Consider the following 19,863-nt stretch of genomic DNA (forward strand, 5'->3'; position numbering starts at 1 on the left):
ATTACGAACATCTTTGGGGAGTCTGGTGATCCAAAACAAATAAATAAAATCATCAAGGCTAGGTTTTCCCGAGACTTTGCAGTTTTAAAAAATGAACAAACCGCCAATTTGAACATTCAATCTTGCAATCAACTCTCTCACTCTCTCTTTCAAAATATCGTTAAATTATGCACAAAAAGGTTATTACATTGTTTATATTTGTTACTTGTATCACAGCTCAATTCGACTCATTATACAGTATTTTTACAAATCACCATCTTTTCATTATCCTGTGTTTCAGCTGTTAGTATCATTAGTATAAAACTGGTAAAGTAAAAAGGTAAATGGCTTAACTGGAAGAGGTATACAAAGTATTCACAATGAGTGTTGATGATCACATTTTGTAAATATATTTTGACAGTGCAATTTTTATAAGCTCAGTTCATAATATTTAATATTAAATTGGTGAATTCATGATCAATCGGCTTAACCGAATCCAGTATATATAAACATCTTGAAGTCATACTTTTGATAAATATTTCCTGAACAAACAGTTTCACAAATATATTCAATCAATATTTTAATATGTTATTATTTGCAGTATTACAGTTTTACAAAGAAAACAATTCACATCACAATCTTTCATCTGAACTGACATTTCAATTCATAGAGTGTTCAAATAAACACATCTATTAGCTTTAAGAAGTGTTAGAATTAAGCTGAAGAAGGTGTGAAGGAGGACAACATATCAGACCTCTCACGGTCCATAAATCGGACTTCTGGGATATTTAATTACAGGGCCCACACTTAACATCTTTATTTCCACTGCGCAGCTCTGTGATTGTAACGTCCTCAGTAGTTCATTTAAAATTAAATTAAATTCATTAAAACCCCACCAGGGGGCAACTTTTTGTTATACTCACACCTGTATGAAATACCCAAATTGTATTACATAAAGGTGTGAGGTGATTTTGCTTGATGGAATGATTAATTAAGTAAAGAGTATATTTTGAATATAAGTGAAGAATCTCTTTTTTTTTCTTTACAATAGTCAAACGATCTTGCTTGCAACCTCAACATTAACTGTCGACATTGACGGGTTTCACCTAGTAAATCCTAAAAATATCAATCTTTCATAATTATTTGCAAATCTACACGAATTAGGCTTTCCAATGACCTATTAATTAATACAATCGGTTCATTAGAACTGCGTAGATTTAATTGTACAAAGTTTAACTACAACATCTTTAATTCAGTATTTTCTCACCACTATAAATTGGGAGGTTGCTTAACGCTTTTGCAAATAACTTTGAAATGATGAGGAAATCGACTAAAGTGGAAGGTGATATTCTGATAGAAAATAACATTTCCTACAAATTATTATTATACCTATTATTTTTATTTTTTTATTTTGCTTTTGCTATTATTTTTTGTCTAGAAAATACTCAATAAAGGCAGCCTAAAGTTGGCTACAAATATAAACTTGGTAATAAATAGAAAAAATGCGTTTGAAATGTATTATTGTTGATTTTGATTTTTTCACCTCAAATATGTAATTAAATTAAATTTTCATAATTATTTGCAAACCTAGACAAATTAAGCTTTCCAACGACCCATTAAGTAACAAAATCGGTCGGGTAGAAGTCTAGATTTAGTTGTATAAAGTTTAACAAAAATATATCTAATTTAGTATTTTCTCACCACAAACAAATTTGGAGATCACTTAGCTTATTGCAAATAACTTTTAATTAAGGGGAAATCGGCCAAAGTGGATGTGATATTCTGAAAGAGAATAAAATTTACTACAAATAACTGCTATGCATTTCTTGAAAATACTTAATAAAGACAGCCAAAAGCTGGCTACAAATAGAAACTTGAAAAAGCAGTTTTTAATGTATTTTGTAATTTTTGCTTTTTCACCACAAATATTTAATAAAATCCCGTTTTCATAATGATTTGCAAATCTACACGATTTAAGCTTTCCAACAACATATCAAAGCCTGGTTCTTTGCCTAATTAATAAAATCGGTCCAGTAGAACTCTAGATTTAGTTGTACAAAATCATTGTTATTTATTGGTCACATTGTTTGTGTTAAGTTGGAAACTGTTTGTTGCCTTTTTTTCAAATGGCTCTGCCGTTGGAATGTATAATAAATAAATAAATAAATAAACAAAGATTTTTTAAAACTGAATTATAATATAGAATAGATGGTCACGGCCACTATATCTCAATGGTCACGGCCAATCTTGAGTAAAACCATTGACTATATACCTTTATTACCTTTATTACCTTTATTACCTCCTCTTCGTCTCTGACCAGCCAGGGCCGGATAGACAGCGTCAAACTTTTATAAAATAAAAACTTTCTTTAATAAAACATATATTTAAAACTTAAGCTTTAGATGGCGGTGGATGGTCAAGAGTTGGTGCTTCCTCAAAATACTCGTCAACTGAGTAGAACGGGTTTTGCAGGAGGAGCTCCTTGATTCTTTCCTTGAATATTTTCGGCTCTAGCTCTCTCAGGTGGAGTGGCAGGGCATTAAACATATGTACAGCAACTGCAGGGAAGCTATCTCTTGTCAGGGACAGTCTATACCGCTGGGTATTGAGCTTCTGTGCTCCTCTAATGTTGTAAGAGTGGAGCTGGCCTCGGAGTTCAAAATTGCTCAGGTTGGTTTTAATGTGTACAACACAGGCAAGGATGTACTGGTTATAGACTGTGAAGACGTTTAACAGTTTAAAAAGGGGTCTGCATGGCTTCCGCCTCCTACTATTTGTGATTACTCGTAATGCCTGTTTCTGCAAGCGGAGCACACGACTGCTGTCGGCAGCATGTCCCCACAGTTGGATGCCATAGGCCACGTGGCTATGAAAAAGCGAAAAATAGACTGTCAACAGGTACTGCGCAGTTATCAGGTGTTTCAGTTTTCTCAAGAGGAAGATCACTCTACTCAGTCTTACGCAAACAGAATTTATATGAGGGCCCCACTGTAACTTGGAGTCCAGGACGAAGCCAAGAAGTTTGACAGGAGGGTCAGGAGATGGAGATGATCTGCTTAGGGTGAGCAGAAGCCTTTGTGTTTTATCTTCGTTGAGCTTCAAGTTATTTATGAGGAACCAGTCTTTAGCCTCTTGGAATAGAAGTTCTGAACAAGCGACCGCCTCAGTAGGATCTTGCCCCCTGCCCAGCAGGGTTGTATCGTCCGCAAAGAGTAGAGTATCTCTATCCCAACCTAGGTCGTTCATCAGTATCAGGAAGAGAGTGGGGCCAACTATTGAGCCCTGCGGAACTCCGAACTTCACATCGGCTGGGGAGGACAGTGCGCCCTGCACTGCTACCATCTGACTTCTACCTTCTAAGTAGGATTTAAAGGTCTGGAGGGCAACTCCGCCAACTCCATAATAGCCGAGCTTCTCAAGCAATATGTCGTGGGAGACAATGTCGAAGGCTTTTGACAGGTCGCAAAGGACCAGAGCCATTGACTGTCTATTTTCAAAGGAGTCCAAAACCTCACTAATCAAGGAGACGAGGGCTGTTGTTGTAGATCGCTCGACTTCCGAAACCCGTGTTGGGATGCTGTAAAGTAGTGATTTACTTCAAAATGGTCGACAATCTGTCTCTGTACAATCTTCTCCACAATCTTCCCTACAGTCGGGATTATTGAGATTGGCCGATAACTTGAGGTAAGGTTTGCGTCCCCCTTTTTGAAAACAGGTATAGTCCTTGAGATTTTAAGGCAGTCTGGAAAAAGTCCCACCCGCAGACACCTGTTTATCACTTCAGACAGAGGCAGTGATATTTCATTTATAACAGACTTGAGAATCCAAGGTGAGATTCCGTAGATATCTGGACTTCTTGAGTTGGAGAAAGATTTAACTATTTTAATTACTTCCTCTTGCGTAGTAGGATTCCATTCCTCCAAAGGGGTCAGGGGCTGCACCTGGACTCTGATTTCTCCGCTTCGGTTTCCAGCGGCTTTTCTGCTCAGTTCTTCAGTTATGTCTTTAACTGAGTTGACAAAGAACTGGTTGTAGTCATCTGGACTAGAAAGTTTGTTGACTACTTCATTTTTCTTCCTCGAGTCATTTATCACTGACCATGCTGCCTTACATTGGTTTAGTGAACTCTGGATGTGTACTACAGTTGCCCTTTTTTTGGCCTCATTTACCTGACATTTATAATTACGCTTCGTTTTCAGATACAGAGAGTAAAGTTTGTCCCTTGCATTAGGAGATTGCTCGGCCTTATATCTATCAAAGATCAGTTTTGTAAAAGCTCTGACCCTGCCCAGCTCAGGTGTATACCAGTCCTTGGCAATGCATGCGTTACCCCTACTTCTTTGCTTTGGCTGCGATTTAGGCTTGGCTTTATTTAAGAGCGGAAAAAAGAAATTGAACACTTCCAGCAGTTTACTGTGAAAAGCTTGAAAAGAGGACGCTGGGTCTGGGTCGTCCAGGACCAGAGCCCAGTCTATTTTACTTAAGGCTTCCTTAAACTGAGGCAGCAGTTGGTCACTCACATTTCTCTTATAAAATGGAACATTCAATTTTTTTAGTAGGTTTCCTTCCCTCCTCCAGAGCTGACTTATACGATTTCTTGACTTCCTTAACTTCAGATTGGCAATTTTGAGCTGCTTTAGGCCTAGGTTTTCCAGTCTCAGTAGTAGGCCTATCGGTTTCTGGTAAGTCGTGTCTTCTTTCAACGCCGTTTCTGGCGCCTCGTCCACGTCTATTGCGCTTTACTTCATTCATAATATATACCTACAGAAGACCATCGATCTCTATCATCGATCTCTATTGTAATAATAGAGATCAATGCAGAAGACATATATATAATATATGGTATATATAATCAATGGTAAAACAAAAAACAATACGTCAGGCACTGGCTTGTCTGCCCGTCTCCGTCTGTCTGCCTGGTCTGCTGTGTCTGCCTGTCTCCTCCTCTCGGCTCGGCTCGGGCTCGGTGTCTATCTGTCTGTTTCCCTGAATAGTGCATCCTGAATGTGTAAAAAGTTGTGTATTACTATTATGTGGTAGAATATATTCTGTGTTTAAGGTCGTGTATCTAAGTGTGTCTAAGTTAGGCATTTAACCTTGAAATAGTTCAATCCAAAAAGTTAGTAGAAGTTTAAATACAAAATACGTACTGTGAGTGACTATTAAGGGATGTTATCATTGTAGTCATTTGACGTTTCTATACTGTTATAACTTGACTCTGAATGGTAAGTAAACTTTATATTATTGTTGTTGTTATTTTATAAATTTATTTTAAGTTAGCCTACCAGTTAAGCATGCAGTTTAGGCCTAGGCCTACGATGATTCATGCCAAGCTAGGCCTAGGCCTATTTTACAACTTGTGAGTAAGTTAAATAAGAGGGGGAGGGGCTGCGGCTCTTGCGTTACCTATATACAATACACACAAACCTGTGTATGTCTGTAGGTAACGCATTAGGCTACAGTAATGTCCTTATATTTCTCAGTGTTTCGTGGAAAGACAAGAGCACCTTTCCTAATGAAAATTTCAACCGGAATAAAAAATGTAGGCCTATGGTGAGGTTGAGGTAGGTAGTATTATAACTACTTCTAACCCGTGGGGAAAGAAGCTTTCAATTATGGGCCAACCTTAGGGCTATGTCTTATACTTATAGCTATAAAACTGTTTTTTGCAAAACATTTGTTTTGGCTTGAAACGGTCAGATATGGTATTTGCGAAGGTTTATATGTTTTCATAATAGTTTTGCCAGCATATCTGGAAAATGCACACTTAATATGCATATAAAAAAAACTGCTGTTCTGAATTAGGTTTCAACTGACTAAGTTAATTACAAGATCCCCGTCCTTAGAACGGGCACACAGCTAGTATCCTATTGAATGAAATACCGGTTTCAATAGATAGGCTATATCGAAAATTGCATTCGAATGAGTGTAGGACGTAAACTAAAGTGCCGCCCCAGAAATTATTGAGACTAAGTAGAGAGACCAAGGGTACCATAGTAATTTACATATAATTAGAAACTAGATTTTTACCTGAAAACAGTGGCACACGGATTTTTCTGCTGTCACAAAAACTGAATAAACTACAATCGTTTGAATTTTATTATTGTAATGCCTCTTAAATCTACTGCTCTGTCCCCATTGCACAACTTTTATTTCAGCTGCAGTTTTTTAATACAAACAAAATGAGAGTTAAAAAATTAGAAATACTTAAAAAAAAATATTATAAAACTAAAAAAATAAATTAGGCTAATTTTTTAAAAATCAAAATTTTATAACCTAACCTAACTAACCAAACTTGCTGATAAGAAAAAAATTGAATGAAGGTTTACTTATCAAAAAAAATAGTTCTGTTCATAAAATGAAACTATAAATGCCTCAAATTCAATTTAAAATTTTTTTAATTATAAAATTAAACTGTCATAACCTAACCAAACTTGCTGATAATGCAAAAATCATAGATAAAATTTAGTACCACCGATAGGTTTTGAACCTGGTACGGTACCTTTAGCTTCTCAGCCCATCACTTTATCCATTAGACCACCGAGGCCGATGGCTACAGGCCGTATCGTTGCGGTAATGGTGTTCCTTCAGCCAATAGAATGCTCTCATTTTGAACGTATTAAAAATACTGTGCAGCTGAAATAAAAATTCAGCGTCCCCATTACTGTGAATTGACTAACACAAACATGAACGAATGAAAGGTTTGTCTAGGGAAGAAGAAGAAACCTAAGATGACAAACCTTAAGTTTATACAAAGAGGTAAAGGCATTCAACTGAACGTTGATTATGAACTAAGTTTTTATTTCAGCTCTTATTTAGACATGTGAGGTAGGTAGGTTGGGTGTTATGCAGATGTTGTGTCTGTATTAAGTGTTTTGAAGTTAGGTTAGATTAGGAAGGTTAGTTTATGTTATAATGAATCAAGTTGTTGATTTATGTTATCTCCAGACCAAAAATAAAATGACACTGAAAAACTAGGAAGAACCTAGCCTACTACAAAGAAAAAAATAAATCGTACAGGTCCAAAATCAAGGAAGCCAAAATCATGCACAATGAAAGCAGAATATAAATGTCTAAGAATAAGTGTTCAGCTGCATGGCTTGAGTAATTAAATCAGAAGCTGGTAACTACTATCAGCGGGAAAATCCAATTCCACCTATTTAAGCTAATGAATTTAATGATTACTTTATAAGTATTGGGAAAAAGGTGCTTACTAAATTAACTAATAAAGGTAATTTGAGTTATTGCACCTTTAAAAAACAATGTACACCAGCCTCCGGATAAATTTAAGTTGCATTATGCTAGTGAGCTTGATGTGCTTAAAATAATGATATCTCTGAAACCTTTTAAGAGTGAAGATATATTTTTGGTTTAAGTAACAGAGTTATCAAACATATTGCAGCTAATATTGTATCACCTTTGACATATTTGATCAATCTTTCTTTTTATTGCTCCTTTTTTCCTAATTGTTTAAAAATGTCCAAGAGTATACCGCTTTTCAAAAAGGGTGACAGGTCATGTATTGATAACTATAGAACAATATGTGTCGTATCTGTATTTTGAGAAATAATAGAATCATGTGCTAAGAACCAACTCTTAGAATTTTTGGATCAATATAATGTTTTAAGTAGTAGCCAATTTGGTTTTCGACCTGGACGTTCCACAACTAAGGCATTAAATGAAGTTGTAACTGGTATTCTTAATAGCTTTGAAAATTTTAATTATATGTTATGACCCTTGTAGATCTCAGCAAGGCCTTTGATAGTATATCACATAAAACCCTTCTAAACAAACTAACATTTTATGTAGATGCTAAGCAGATGCAATTCTTTAAAACTTATCTCTGTGGTAGATTGCACAAGGTTTCATCGGCAGGCATTGAGTCCTCTTTTTAGGAGGTCCTTGCAGGGGTTCCACAGGGGTCAGTTCTGGGTCCACTTTTATTTCTTATCTATATCAAACGATCTGCCTAGAAATATTCCTTGTAAAACCATTCTATATGCGGATGACACTTCTTTTGTAGTTACCGATAAAGTGTTAAAAAATGTAAAAGCACACAGTGACAGAGTAATGGAATTAGCCAGTTATTGGTTTAATACTAAACCACCTTAGAGTCAATGCCAACAAGACTGAAATAATCTGTTTTACTTTGAAAAAATTAGACTCAGAGGAAGATTGTAAGCCTGTTAAGTTACTAGGGGTCACTTTAGATCAGAAGCTTACATGGGAATCTCACACCAACTCAGTAGTTTCAAAACTTTCAAGGGCCTGTTTTTTGCTACATAAGCTACTACAATGTGTTGGTAGAAATATGTTATTAAATACTTATTTTAGTGATTTTCATTCCCATTTGCTGTATGAACGCTCTGGGGAAATAGTAGGGCCTAGAGGTGCTATCCATGTTTTTGCTTGGCAAAGAAAAGCAGTAAGGATTTTGGCCAATTTAGCCTACCTTATCTAGATGACACAAAACAATGTTTTATTAATAAGCAATGTTTTATTGATTACAATATAATGACTGTCCCTTGCATTTTCATATTTCAAAATCTTGTATATGTAAAGGAAAACCAGAGTGATTATGTATGTTTTGACAAAGTTCATAATTATAATACTAGGAAGAGCACAAGATATTGTCCCACCCTTTTTTAGATTGCGGAAAACAATAATCAGCCACAAATACCTACAAATCAAGTGCTTCAATAAATTGCCACCAAAGAGCAGAAACCTTGAAATCCAACCATTTAAATCAAAACTTTCAAGCTGGTTTATAAATAAAGCGTTTTATTCTCTTGATGAGTTTTTAGCATACCTATAGATTTTAACTTAGGCTAATATTATTGAGCTTTGATCCAGTGATGCTTTGGTGAATAGTTGTACCTAATTTATTTATTGTTAATTTTCATAGTTTATATTGATTTGTTGCTAATTGTTAATTGTGGACGTTAATCCACACCAGGGAGTATCGCATCCACAGTGCATGCCTATAAATATCCACAATTTGTGACCTAGTAGCTGGATTACAGGAAGAATAAGAGACTCCAGAAAAACATGCTTGACAATTATAACTTAACTTACCGGTAGTTAGACGCTATTCCACATCTCCATCATGTGAATAGAACTGGTGAATGAAAGTTTGGCTACAATGTCAAGCTTTGCAAAAACTACTTGAGACAAACAAGATGCATGTCCACGTTCTGACACCTTGGATATAATCTTGTCTACGGACCATAGTGTTCGTTTGGAGGCACCTCCAGTCCTTGATGTCAAGCATGCTGCAGAAGTTGCACTTGCGCTTGTGATTCTGGTTGGGGGTAGTGGTAGCCTTTGGATGTTGTAAGACTTGAGGAAATCTTATAGTTTTGTGTTTTCAATATTTTCAATTAGATAAACAATTTGTCCCCCATAAACAGCACTAGCTGCAAGTGTGATTGATTAGATATGTTAAGTTGTTCTCTCATTATGTCAAGGGCATCTACTAGTTTTGCACTTGTTTGGTCTGTATACTCCTAGTACCTATAGGTTTTGCTTTTTTAGTTTGATTTTGTAAAGTGTCTCGCATATGAGTTCTGCTTCATTTGTGCTTGTGCTTACGGTACGAGTTTTGTTTTAATTTCAAGGTCTTTTACATAATCTGCAACTCCTCCTTTGAAGTATTGTTTTCTCGCAAAACCTCCTACAAAAGAGTGCCCTTCTCGATAGGTGTTTTCAAGGTTTTCTTGTGGCATGCCGTGTTCTGTAATTAGTATGAAGTCTGGCAAGCATTATTATCACCTTGTCACCCAGACTAACGCTGTTCCTGTTGTAGACGTTAGAGAATATTATTATCCCAAATCATATTATTTGGTCTTTCAATCGACAACTTTGATTTTTATAGTGATCACTGATTTATCTATAGTTAGGTTACCTTGATTTCAATTTGGAGTAAAAGGAAATAACATAGGCCTAATGCTGTTAACTGTCTTGTAATAATCTTAAAATGTATTAACTCTAAGGTTGTTACATTTTGTCTAATTTTGAACTATATGTTCTTATTGTTCACCCACTGATTTGTCTTTTACCAAAGTTTATGAGGAGAATTAGCCGAGGGGAGGCAACAGCTCGCTTGGCCTGGTGAGCTTATATTGATCTGTACAACCAAGGGTGGGGCCACCTCCACCATTCCCACCCCATTATATACTTGTTATTCCACCATAAGTACTCTGAGATTAGGTCCTTGTTGCTTGGTGAATCTGCTATGGTGGTCAGTTAAGTTAAAAAATCTTTTCATGATCAAGGTTTTTTAAACAAATTACAGTAAACTGGAGGACCCATGCTGCTTCGCAGTGTTAAAACATGTATCATATCCAAGAAATAATCAAATTTATGATTTTTGATTGACTAATACAGTATCTTGAACTTAACTGATTCAAACAATCAATAGCTCGAATTAAAGCCTATAATTTACTAATTATTTAGAGTAAAAAATGTATAAAAAACATAAACAACACTGGAGCTATTATTTTTTTATCATAGAAAAACCAAATAAAAAAAATAATTTGGTTTGTCTTCTTGCGTTTGCTTCAAACTCATCCGTGCGTGCATACCTTCAATTTGAGACTTCAATTATGAAAATCGGTCGGATAGAAGAGCCAAACAAACTCGAAAAAGAAAATCAAAATTTTTAAATATATAAATTAACATGGGCTTTATGGGTTGCCATGCTGGTGAGATAACAACGAAATATAAACAGAAAATCAAAACAAAATGTAGAAATTACAGTCACATGTTTTATTTATGGTGTGGGGTGAAAATGGAGATGTCTGTATAGTAAATATTTTTGGTTGAGTTTTCGACCACTGGACGACCCCTAGTCTATATATTAATAGGCAAGCATGTTTCTTTAAAACCTTTTTTCTCAGCTCGTGTGCATCGCAGGGAATAGGCCTATCTATGCATACTGTTAGAAATATATTTGCCTGTAGATGTGCAGAATCCCTTTATAAATTAAATTAGGCTAAAAAATAAGCACAAAAAATGAATTTGAAAACTTCAAAAAATTAACATGGACCATATGGGTTGCCATGATGGTGACGAAATAACAACAAAATGTAAACAGAAAATCAAAACAAATTGAAAAAATTCCAATTACATGTTTTATTTACAGTGTGGGGAGAAAATCGAGAAGTCTGTACAGTGCAAGCACAATTTGTTATTCAGGATTAGTTTTGCCAATAGTGTCATTTGGAGGCTTCTGATTGACTATAATGAAGGTTTACTAATAGAAAAATTAGTTTTTCCTAAAGTCACCCGACAAAGTTGGCTTCCTTGTACTGTTTATCCCAACTGTTAGCCTACATATTTTTGGTCGATTTTTCGACCACTGGACGACATCTAGTACTTATGATTACACACTAGTTTGGATGGGGTTTGGGCTAGTCTGTTATACTATGGTTTTTGACTATGGATAGAATAGAATTCCCTACACATTCCATTCCCATGTTAAAGTTGTTGGTAATTTTAGAATGGAGCTACCGATTGACTGCTGATGTAAATTACTGTTTTATGGATAATATGTCAACTTGTTTACCTAGCCAAACTGAAAGCATAATTTATTTTTAACTGCAACTGCAGCATCTGTTATATCACATTCACTACGGTATCAAAAGTATATTTTAACAAAAACCAATTGAGAAAACAGATTTTGACTACAGCACCCTTTGTGTCATATTTAACTAAGTTATTTTTAATAAAAAATTGACATAAACTAGTCTATGTAGATGTGATTTTTAATCCAGCATCAAAAAAAGTCAATGCAATGACATAAACAATTAAGGTTATAAAAAAGACATCTTTAATTGTTGCCTTACACAGGGGTGGTTTTTGTTATCAACTGATAATTGAAACATTAAAGAGTTTTTGAAATCAGCTTATGATGGTTGAATCATATACTTTTGAACTCTTAAGACTAATCTACATACCCCCGTCACAGCAAACCTGCCGACTAAGCGAATTTCCTTTTGTCTGAATTGATTTTCAATTAAATATATTTAAATAACATTAGGTTTAACGAGTACCTAGGTTTGCTGCTACAAAGAAACTTATAAGGTGTGTTTTTAGTAAAATATTAATAGCTTAGTATAAAATAAATAAATTTGCAAAATTTGATAAAAATATATCCATAAACAAGCAAACTACAACATTGTACAATATTCTCCATAAGAATAACATGGGCATTTTACATTTACAATTTTTTGAATTTTTTCCGTTGCCAATAATTGTACAAAAACACTTTGATATACTAAATTATTATTGCTTTTAAGCTTTTTAAAAAGGTCTAGATAGAAATTCAGAAATTTTGTGTTTTGAGGGTCAAAAATTAGAAAAACCAATTTTTACCTTGTAAAACGTAAAACCCCGTTCCCATGGTCTGATCATGCTAGTTCACAATCTCATTCAAGTTTATCCCACCTTACACCTTTAAAGCAAATTTCATCAAAATCGGACCAAAATTACTCAAGTTCACGGATTATTTATGAGGTATATAGATGTAGATATATAAAAATTTGAACAAACGGTATTTTTGGTGTTTGGGGACATCAAAATAAAAAAGTAAATCGGTCCCGAGCCTAGGTCTTACCGTGCCACCAAGTAGGGTAATAGCTACTTCCATATAGGGAAATTCGCTAACAGGTTGTAGCACATTTTTATTTGAATTCTGTAAATCATGTTTAATGAGAACAATGCAAATCACTGACTGATAGTGTTTATACTTTTAATAAATATACACATCTTAGGGTATTTAACCATGCCTGGGATAAATGCCCATAAATAATTATTTAGAACTAACCCACTGGGTGTTTGAAGAAACTCACCCCACATTACTAGTCACAGCTAAAAGTTATTACAACAGTTTTAAAAGTTATTAAAATTACAAAATGATCCTTCATTATGGAGTAAGACTAACTTCAACTCTTGGTTTTATTATTTGTTAAAAAATGTTCTAAAAATGTTAGAATAGAACATGGTAAAACATTAGCTAGCTGGTGTTCTTCAGCCAAGTCAATCTTGATATAGATTACCCCTCTCCCCTAACTGTTGTACTTCCACCAAAAGTTCTGTGATTATTACTGTACAAACTTTTGAACTTAATATTTATGACTGAGAAGCAAACTTGTTTAAGTTGTTACAATGATTTGCTTTGTTTGAAAGTCTAGTATTTATTCCTAAGTTTAATTTGTAATTTTTATTTTTAAAGTATTTAAATACTTTTAATGATTTAGGCCTAAATGTTAAAAAAAAAAAAAAATAAAATTGTTGCATGTTAAACGTGCAGAGATAGTGGATGCAGATACACTATTCAATACAGTGCTGCAAGTTAAACATGGGTTTTATATGGGCAATTGGAGTTTTTTGGTTAATCACTAGAAAACTACCAAAGATAGATGGTGGGTGTAAATTTAAAAGCTGTTTGTTTTTGCAAGACCTTAAAAATTATATGCCATTTGACATATGTTGCCATTTAAACATTTTCATTTACAAGGCTACCAACATAAAAAAAATAAAATCATTGAAAAAATATTTAGTTTTCAAAATGTTCACATGTTGCATATAAAATTAAAGCTAAACTTACGAGGATTATAATTTTCAAACAGAACGAAAATAAGTTTAGTGGTTTCCAAGATACAGGGTATTCTGTAAATATCAATATTTTCCATACAAATGGCCACCATTTTGAAACAGGTGAAGATAAAGGAGTTCTGTTTTCACTGTTCCTTGGGTATGAATTAGTGGGGAAAAGTTTTGTTTCATCTCTATATGTCAAGCTATTCATCTGTAATCTGTTTATGACAGCTTAAAAGACTCACCCTGTATATTGGTTATATGCAAAATAAACAAGCTTAAAGTTTTTTTTCTTTTCAAAAATGTTGTGCCTGTGTTTATCAAAAGAAAGTTAGCTTCTAAATCTTGTATTTATTTCATGGTGATTGTCCTTTAAAAACAATTAACAACTTTAAGGGCTTATACAGGTTTAGCTATTAACTTACAGAAATGGTTGTTGTACGAATGTTTCAAGATTTTTGCCATGAAACTAACTAGGTTTAATTAATTCTGTCATAAGTTATTTTCTGTTAAAATTTCTATTTTTGATTGAAGAGAGGTAATATCTTGGTGAAAATACTACCAGGTAATGGAAATTCGCTAGGTAAGTCTGCAGGTTTGCTGCGGCGAGGTATTTTTAGTATATTTTAGAAAAAAGGTACAATAAAGATTTCCTTGAAAAATACAGCAAAGGACATATTTTGGAAGTACCTAACATACAGGGTGATTCAAAATGATTGACCCAGTTTTAACGCTTTATAACTTTTATACTGTTAAACTTACCGCTATAAAATGCACATCAAACGAAAAAGCAACTCAAAGAGTTTATGCCTTCCAAAGACACATCATTTAACAAAATCGATCCAGCAGAACTGTAGATTTTATTGTACAAAGTTAAAAAGTAATCCCCAACTTTTTTTATCACTAGAAATTTGGAGGTTACTTGACGTTTTTGCAAATAACTTTTAAATGGTGAGGAAATCGACCAAAGTGGAAGGTAATATTCCGAAAGAGAATAAAATTTCCTACAATCTACTATTATGCATTTCATGAAAATACTCAATAAATGTAGCTTAAATTTGGCTTAAAATAAAAAATTGTGAAATTTAATGTTTGCTAAGTTTATTGTCTACATTAAAGACGGGGATTTTCAATTTTTCTTTCATTTTGAGGCATTTTTTGGTACCTTTCTTGAGTATTTTAAAAAAATGCATTATAGTAGATTGTAGGAAATTTTATTCTCTTTCGGAATATTACCTTCCACTTTGGTCGATTTCCTCACCATTTAAAAGTTATTTGCAAAAACGTCAAGTAACCTCCAAATTTCTAGTGATAAAAAAAGTTGGGGATTACTTTTTAACTTTGTACAATAAAATCTACAGTTCTGCTGGAGCGATTTTGTTAAATGATGTGTCTTTGGAAGGCATAAACTCTTTGAGTTGCTTTTTCGTTTGATGTGCATTTTATGGCGGTAAGTTTAATAGTATAAAAGTTATAAAGCGTTAAAACTGGGTCATTCATTTTGAATCACCCTGTATTTTGTTGTGGGCTATACAATTCCTCTGAATTTGGAGTTTCTTTCAAGACCTTGACAATAAAACGCTACAAGAGTTCTCAACCTTAAACATCCTGAGGTAATAATCTACTAGAGAACATATGCCATATGCCTATATTTCTATTTGGCAAAAGGCAGTTTCAGAATAGAAACAAACATAGTGCAATTGAGCCACTGACAGCAAGTGCTGATGTCGAATACTGATTTCTGTCAAATAAGGTGAATAGACTAGTGCATGTCAAAGCAATATGTCTTACAAATCAAATAAAGATATATGATGTCAGCGGTTCTTATGCTAGTCCAGAAGTCATGTACCGGTTACTGTAGAGATAATAAGTCTGCTTATCTATATATACTTATTTAATACTCAAGCAGGGTTTTTGTGACAATTACTCCTCCGAAACTACTGATCCGATTGACATGTTTTTGGTGTCATTGGAAAGAGCGTAACGTGAAGTTGTGCAGGAAACTTTCTTTTTAGGGAAATAATTAGAGAGTGAGGCCCTGGGGCCCTTTAAAGTTGTGTATTCCTCAATAAGATTAACATTGGAAACAAACATTGTTATGAAACTCCAGCTGTTGTCAGAAATTAAAAGTGAGAAGAACATATGGCAATTGTAAAATTATGACATAGAGGTTATGCAGAAAATCAGGTAGTTTATGGTTATTTGGTGCTATTAAAATAAAGACTGAAATTTGCAAACCTACTGGTGACAATGAGTGATACCATGCAGACTACATTATCATTGACAAAGACCAACATGGACAACCTATTGCGGCTATAAGTGGGAAACATTTCTACAATACACTAAAAGCCAGATCAGCTTTTGGAAATGATAAAATATTTACAAGAAATGTTGATTATATTGAACTGTCAAGTATGTCGTGAGTATTATCATTAGTTACGTAATCTTTGAGTTGACTCTTTTAAACTCATCGGAATTTATAACTTATATTTTTGTTCTTAAATAAGTTATTTGTTTTTAAATAACTTATTTGCAATTGCTCGATTTCGAGCAACATGTACACTAGTAAATTGATAAAACACTATCTCTGTAGCTCAAAGCAATCATGGCGGCTCAACCCGTATTGTCTTCTGAGCCTCTTTTTTCATACAACTTTGTCCTGCGTTTGTTGGAAGATAGTTTTTGTCAAAAAATTCTTGATGTTTGCTGCATTTGGGTTGACATATATTTCCCCTCGGATTACATTATCTGGCGTTGTTGATAGTAAGAACATGAACTATCGAGGGCCAGCTAACAAATCAACTATTTACAATACTTAAAATGTATATTGATTTTAGATTGTAGCCTTACTTCAATTACTACTTGGGATAAGGGCGTGACGTTACACCAGCTCCCCCCCCCCCACCATGGATCCGCTCCTGCTTGGGAGACAAGTTTCTAACCCTATTAAAATAATTGGTGCACAAGTAAATTTTATCATGGAAATTGAAAGAAATTGGTTTGTTTGCCATAGTAATTACTATCAGATGAGTCAGACAAAAAAATATAGTTCACACTTGGATTTATTTAAAGTTTGGTTGTACAGTAAGTGGTCTGACCTCAGCAAGGCAGTGTCTACTGATAGCTTGAGTGTAGATCTTGAGCACGTTCACGTTACTCTGCCATGAAACTTGCTCGGGTGAGTGTAGTTTCATCACACTAACTTTTCGAATAGCTGCCTGAGTTGAAAAAAACTGCCGCTGTCGATTTAATTTATGATTTTAGCGAATTTCCCATGTAGGGAATAAGCTATTATTCGTTTTGAGGTCCCCAGAAGCCAAAACCACCATCTATTTATTTCATATATATATATGCCTACATATCATATCTCGAGCAAAAATGATCCGATTTTGATGAAATTTGGTATAAACATGTAAACCTACATTTATTCAAACAAGTTCACAATCCAGCATGATCCGTCCATGTGAACCGTATATAGGGGGTTTTATTGGGTAAAATGGGTTTTTTCCATTTTCGACCCTAAAAAAAATAAATTTACAGTTACGGAGAAAATTCAAAAAAAGTTAATTCAAAATTCCCATGTTATTCTTATGGAGAAAATGAAAACTGTTGTAGTTTACTTGTTTATGGATATATGTTGATAACATTTGGCAAATTTATTTATTTCATTTTATACTATTGACGTATGGTCAAAATACCCCCGCAGCAGCAAACCTGCAGACTAAGCAAATTTCCATTTGCCTGATTGGATTTACACTAAAATGTCTACTACCTACTTAAAAATATAACATTTATTTCCTATTTAAATAGAATTAGTTTACCAAGTACTTAAGCTTGCTGCATCAGGGAGGGTAAAATTGTTTTTTTTGTTTTTTGTAAAATGTTAAGATTTTCAACTTAGCCTACTCTCTTTGGACACTCCCCCGTAGGTGACATCCGATCACCATGTACACAATAAAGTAGGTAGCTAACTATTACCAGTAATGATATACCAAGTTTGGTTGAGATATCTCTTATCGTTTAAAACATATAAAGTTGTCCTAAGACTTAATTGTCACCTTGTATAGGCTATATATTTTATGTGTGTCCCTTAGAAAAATAACTCAAACAAAAATGATTCGATTTTGATAAAACTAGGTACAAACGTGTAAACCTACATTTATTCGAACAAGTTCGCGAACCAGCATGATCGGACTATGGGACCACGGGTTTTTGGCGGGTTTTATAGGGCCAAAATTGGTTTTTCCCATTTTTGACCAGCTCAAAACATAAAATTTCACAATTTCTTTCCAAACCATTTTGGAGAGCTTAAACAAAAACATTGTAGTATTTCAATCAAATTTGTCAATTTTGTTTATTTCATACTAAGCTATCAAAATTTCAATCAAAATAGCCCCACCGCAGCAAACCTGCAGAATAAGCGAATTTCCATTTGCCTGATTTGCTGTTACAAAATTTGCCTGTTTGCCAAGTTTGAAAAAAACATATCCATAAAAAGCAAATTACAATAATTTACTTTTATTCCCCTTAAGAATAATATGGGAATTTAAAATTTAAATTTTTTTGTATTTTTTTCTGTAGCCAATAATCGTAAAAAAACACTTCAGGGTACTAAATTATTTGGTTTGGAAGCTCTACAAAATGGTTTAAAGAAAAATTGGGAAATTACATGTTTTGAGGAACAAAAATGAGAAAACCCTATTTTTACGCCATAAAACTTCATAAAATTTTGTTTCCATGGTCCGATCATGATGGTTCGGGAACTCGTTCGAATAAATGTAGATTTTCACGTTTGCACCTAATTCCATTAAAACCGGAAGATTTTTGCTCGACCTCTGGGGACATGAAAATGAAAAAGAAAATCGGTCCCGGGTCTAGGTTTTGCCATGAGACTTACGGTAATACCTAGCTTATTTAGTTAGGCCTATATGGCATGAAATTCACTGAAAACACATCTCATTACCTTTCTCATCGCAGCAAACCTAAGTACTCATTAAAACTAATGCTACTTAGATAGGAAATTAATCTAACTAGGCTATTATAAGGTTATATTTTAGTATAAATCCAGCCAGGTAAATGGAAATTAGCTTAGTCTGCAGGTTTGCTGCGGCGGGGGTATTTTCATGTTTATATGTGTTTCCGTGTCATTTGTATTTGCTTAACCGGACTTCTTCATATTTTAATCATGAAGATCTTCAGCAAAAGTTAACTCTATCTTGAATATGCTATTGTTTCAGAGCTGAAACTAGTTACTATCTTTGCCAATAGTAATTAATTGTTACTATTATGCGATGTAAAGGATTACCAGAACATAGTATTCACCCAATTTGAAAATACTGAATAGTTATGTCGATGTCACTGATACAAGCTTTATACTTCTGTACTGTATATATACTAATGTGATTAGCAAGAACATGGCACTATACACCCTAATCGATAGTATTGTATATAGAGCCAATGTGATAGAACAATGCATATGCACTAAAGGTTTATTGGGGACCGGCTAGTAAATTAACATGGAATTATAGCTCCACTATCACTGAACAAACACCTTCATTGATACATCACCCACTTCAATTTTGTTATTTATTGTGTGATCATAGCAAAAAGATACCTAGTCAATACCAAACTAGGAATAGACGGTGTAAACAAGAATTTATAAATCAATAATTCAGCTCTACATTTGAGTAAAAAAAGAAAAAGAAAAAAAACCGTCTTTATAGTTTCAAAGTAAGCTTTTGTTGTTTTAAGCGAATTTCCCTATAGGGAAGTAGCTATTACCGTAGGTGGCACGGTAAGACCTAAGCCCGGGGTCGATTTACTTTTTCATTTTGATATCCCCAGAGGCTAAAATCATTATTCGTTAAAATTTTTAAGATATATATTTTTATACGTCCGTGAACTTGAGTAATTTTTGTCCGATTTTGATGAAATTTGTTTTAAAGGTGTAAGGTGGGATAAACTCGAATGAGTTCGCGAACCAGCATGATCGGATCATGGGAATGGGGTTTTATGGGGTAAAAAATGTTTTTTCTCATTTGACCCTTTAAAACACAAAATTACCCAATTTCTCTCTAGATATTTTAAAGAGCTTAAAAAAAACCAAATAATTTAGTATACCAAAGTGTTAATGTGCGGTTATTAGTAACGAAGAAAATTCAAAAAAATTTTAAATTTAAAATTCCCATGTTATTCTTATGGAGAATATTGTAAAATGTTGTTGTTTGCTTGTTTATGGATATATTTTTATCAAACTTGTGGCAAATTTATTTATTTTATACTAAG

General features: G+C 34.0%; 1 protein-coding gene across 1 annotated transcript in view; it reads left to right on the top strand.

The window, feature by feature from the left end:
- The first annotated feature begins 4,950 nt into the window (after nucleotides 1-4,950).
- LOC128988974 (stress-activated protein kinase JNK) overlaps nucleotides 4,951-19,863 on the top strand; it is a 57,376-nt gene continuing 42,463 nt past the window's right edge. The window contains exon 1 of the mRNA XM_054410795.1: nucleotides 4,951-5,204. The gene's annotated coding sequence lies outside the window, so the exon portion shown is untranslated. The remainder of the gene's footprint in view (nucleotides 5,205-19,863) is intronic.

The sequence above is a fragment of the Macrosteles quadrilineatus genome, unplaced genomic scaffold (genome assembly GCF_028750875.1).
Source record: "Macrosteles quadrilineatus isolate MER2022 unplaced genomic scaffold, UCM_ALF_1.0 Scaffold_3__2_contigs__length_128488019, whole genome shotgun sequence".
In the NCBI taxonomy this organism is placed as follows: domain Eukaryota; kingdom Metazoa; phylum Arthropoda; class Insecta; order Hemiptera; family Cicadellidae; genus Macrosteles; species Macrosteles quadrilineatus.